This window comes from Berghia stephanieae, chromosome 1 (assembly GCF_034508935.2).
Source record: "Berghia stephanieae isolate SIO BIC M18660-M18661 chromosome 1, UCSD_Bste_1.3, whole genome shotgun sequence".
NCBI lineage: Eukaryota > Metazoa > Mollusca > Gastropoda > Nudibranchia > Aeolidiidae > Berghia > Berghia stephanieae.
In genome coordinates, this window is record NC_088360.1 from 53,684,149 (window position 1) to 53,688,374 (window position 4,226).

General features: G+C 32.9%; 1 protein-coding gene across 13 annotated transcripts in view; it reads left to right on the forward strand.

Annotated features, from left to right (window-relative positions):
* LOC144977516 (epithelial sodium channel subunit alpha-like) overlaps window positions 1–3,390 on the forward strand; it is a 60,006-nt gene extending 56,616 nt beyond the window's left edge. For all 13 annotated transcript variants that reach the window (XM_078922852.1, XM_078922819.1, XM_078922879.1 and 10 more), the window contains one exon: window positions 1–3,390. This exon is cut by the window's left edge and continues 1,283 nt beyond it. The gene's annotated coding sequence lies outside the window, so the exon portion shown is untranslated.
* Window positions 3,391–4,226: the final 836 nt, after the last annotated feature.

Sequence of the window (4,226 nt, forward strand, 5' to 3'; positions counted from 1 at the left end):
TTACAAAATGATAAGAAACCGTTAATTTGCATTCCTTGATCACCTTGTTTTTGCCTTAATGTAAGGCGCAAATGAGCTGATTTTGATAGCCAGCGAATCATCATCATCATCATCATCATCATCATCATCATCATCATCATCATCATCATCATCATCAATTTACCATCATCAACTTCATTATCATCACCACCACCACCACCATCATCATCGTCATCATCATCATCATCATCATCATCATCATCATCATCATCATCATCATCATCATCATCATCATCATCACCATCAACATCACCAATGCCATCACCATAGTGACCGTATTAATATGTGTATTATAATATCTATTATCACCAGTATCATCAATACACATCTTTTTAAAAAAAATATTTTCTGCTGCAAAACATGTGTTTCAAAACAAACAAAGAAAATATTGTCTTTATTGTGCAATGGCCTTGTGGTTATAGTCCAAAATACGCATATTTTATTTGTCTTGTGGGATGAACAGGGACTATGATTTTTAATATTTCTTTGTAAATTCATGAATTGTTTTTTTTTTTTTTTTCAAATTGGTGCTTGACAAAACTATGTAAAACGTCAGTTTTATAATAGGGCAGAAATGTAGTGACGTCATACCTGCTTCTTTTCCTGTTCCAAAACCCTTGAAGGTGTGTATGTAATCAGTCTTTCGGAGGACTAATAATGAATCGGTTCATATTGAATCACAAGGTGATAAAACTCTTTTATTGGCAGGATGTATTGGCCAATTTATAGGATTACGGGTCGTAAAAGAGCGACAACAAGAATATGTTTGGACTAGAATATAAAATGGCATCACTCGGAAACCAGAGGGTTAATTACACAAAGTATGTATCTAGTCCTCCGGATGAGTGGTTTTACACTTCCAATAAAATTGGAACCAATTTTTGACATCACACTTTTGTTCTCCCGGTCATTCAATGTCGTATCTCTCATGCTTGTTAATTTATAAATCCTTTAGAAATATTTTTGGCTGTCGCATAAAAGACACCATATAATAATTAATACTTTTTGAATTATTAGAACAATACAAGCAAAAAAGAAAGATGATGTTTCTGCGGCTATGTGGTCTTGTGATATGACACTCGCTTTCGGATCGGAAGCTCCAGGGTTCGAGCCTCCCTCGGCGCCTAGTTCAGTCCTTGGAAAAGATTCTTTACTCACATTTTCTCACCGTGCTCATGTGTATATTGATTACCTGTCCGTCAAAAGCGTTGGCTCTGTCGGAAAAAAAAGTGTAATAATATCGTCTAATAGGCATCATGTCTCGCTCTACATGTTACGTGTTTTGAGTTAAGCGCTTTGAGTACATTTAGTAGATATTTCTCTATATAAAATCTCTATTTAAATTTAAAGTTAAATGCAATATACAAACCGGGTCTAATCTAAATGCTAATGCTGGCTACAAAAAAGGGCATTTCATACCTATGTAATAGAGATATATTTCTTCATTGGGCCAGTTTAACCAGCGTACTAAAGTCTCTATAGATAGAACGAAGATGACGTCACTCAAGCCTTTGTTATTGTATTTTGCCATCCGCGTTTGTGAGTGATTCTCACTAAACTGTATTAACTAGACTATAAAAGTTCATGGTTACACATAGTTTTGTGTGTTGGTCCGTTATACTTCCGGATGGCAATGTTATGAGCTTCTTAGCCAAGCGCATACTATCTATAGAATTTCAATTTAAGACTTTCAATTTATATTATTCTATATTAATTTCTTTTTGACTCTTTTTTTCAAAATAGAGCAGTGAAAAATAGTCTGACTTGAAGCCCCAGATTTCAGGGTATTTGACAAGATTAAGGTAATTTTACTCGATGAAGATCAAGTGTTCTAACCCAATTTTAAGACATATGAAAGATCAGGGTAGCACGTTATAGGGTATAGGAGAGGATTGGGTCTTTAGCATAAGAAGAATTAAATCGATCGCATAGAACGTAACAAATCATCTCAGTGCGAGTCTTACATTTCATAAGAATGGGTTCTAAAATGACGCGTCCAGATATGCAGGTCTGACATCCGAACCCGCTTATGGGCCTAGTTTAACATTGTTAAACACTGTTTTTATTTATTCATCTTAACAACGCCACTACCACATTATCTCATTCGTCTGAAGTGTTTTATTCATCCTGTTTTGTTGATAAAGGAGAAGCCCATTTTTTCTGTTTTCGTATATCAAATTGAAGCTTACATTCAATTTCACATTGTTATTAATTTGGTATACCAATGAGTTTTTATTTACCTACGTATATCTTAAGAAGAACACAACAGTTTTAGAGTTTGTCCGTTGCATTGTTTGTGGAACCACAGCTCCAAGAATAGCAACCGATGACAACCAAATTCATTTTATAATTTCTAATGAAGTTCATAGCAAAATTGACCGTATAATGGCTTGAATACAATATATATATATATATATATATATATATATATATATATATATATATATATATATATCAACAATTAATAGATTGTCGTCGTAACGAAAAGGTTGGCTTCAAAGTTTTTGTTAAATCCCTGTACTCAGCGATAATGATATTACTAAATAGTTTTAATAGGTCAAAGTAAATCAATAAACTATGCATGTCTCTATACCTACTTTATACCTTATGTGTTTTATCTGTTTCAATTTTTGTTGGGTGGAATTTGCCTTATCATGTTTTATAAACATGTTTTACTGCAACACTGTCATTGCCAGGGCATCATCATCATCCTCATCATCATCATCATCATCATCATCATCATCATCATCATCATCATCATCATCATCATCATCATCATCATTATCATCATCATCATTATCATCATCATCATCCATCTATCATCATCATCATCATCATCATTATCATCATCATCATCATCATCCTCATAATTATCATCATCATCATCATCATCCTCATAATTATCATCATCATCATCATCATCATCATCATCATCATCATCATCATCATCATCATCATCATCATCATCACCATCATCATAATCATCATCATAATCGTCTTCGTCTTCACTATCATTGTTATTATTATGAATAGGACCACTCGCCTCATTGCAATTGCATTATTATTACAATTTAATGATATATTATGTATTTTACAACGCAATATTATTACTATTTTGATTTCTGTTAAAGTGTTAATTGTTTTAAAATGCTTGGCAAACGACTCCTTTATTTTAAAAGCATTATTTTAAAAATCAAAACGTAATAATCTGATATTCCAAATAAATTATATTTCAAATTTTGTGAAATGTCATTAAAACAGGGTCCGCTATGTCTTCACCGTTCATTTTTTATAAATTTCTATTGGTTGCCATACAGTAATTGTAAATAAAAGTTGTTCTTTTTTCATGCAGTCATTTTGATTATTGTCTCTTTTCTCTTTGTGTTTGTGACTTAATTCCGTCGTACTCCAAAAAATCGTATTTAATTATTTGGCCATAAAAGTGTTCCTTCAAATGTCGATGGATTGAAATAACTCTCAAACCCATGACTTCGCTATAAGGGTCATTTTAACCATTTAAATGATTGACAAAATTTAGAAAAAATACGTATTTCACTATTTTGCCAGAAATCTCGTTTTTCAAATATCGATTATCGATCGATTTAGATAACGTTCATCTTGGCAAATTCTCTCAAACGTGGGACCTCAAACGTATCTTCCCAGATTGCGGCAGTTAATTGGCTGATCGATCTACATTATTTGAAGGACGAGTTTCAGGACAAATTTTTAAACTTGTAATCTTTAGAGTACAACAATTGTTTGAGGACCCGTTTGAATTGGGCCGTGTCACCGTGTGTTATTATTACACTTCATATTGCGATGAATCAAATGCTGACACCCAAATTGTAAAGTGAAGGAATTCCGTTCAAAATATTTTTAAAAGCAAATTACCTTAAACTTATTTTTGAACACTGAAAGTTCATTCCTTCTGAAATCATCAGATCGATTTAAGTGACTATTCCCCTTTTAATTGTTGCTTACATCGAATGCGATCTAAGAATTAGTTTTGGTGGTATGCGTTTAAGTAATTACTCACCAGTACTGCCCGTCATATTAATCGTATCAACGCATAAAATGATGAGTTAACTTAAACACGTATCGTCTGATTCATAGAATTTAGGAAGAACTGGCTGTCTAAAAACAATAACAAAGAGCAGATTGGCCTCTTCATTCATTTTGTACCTGCT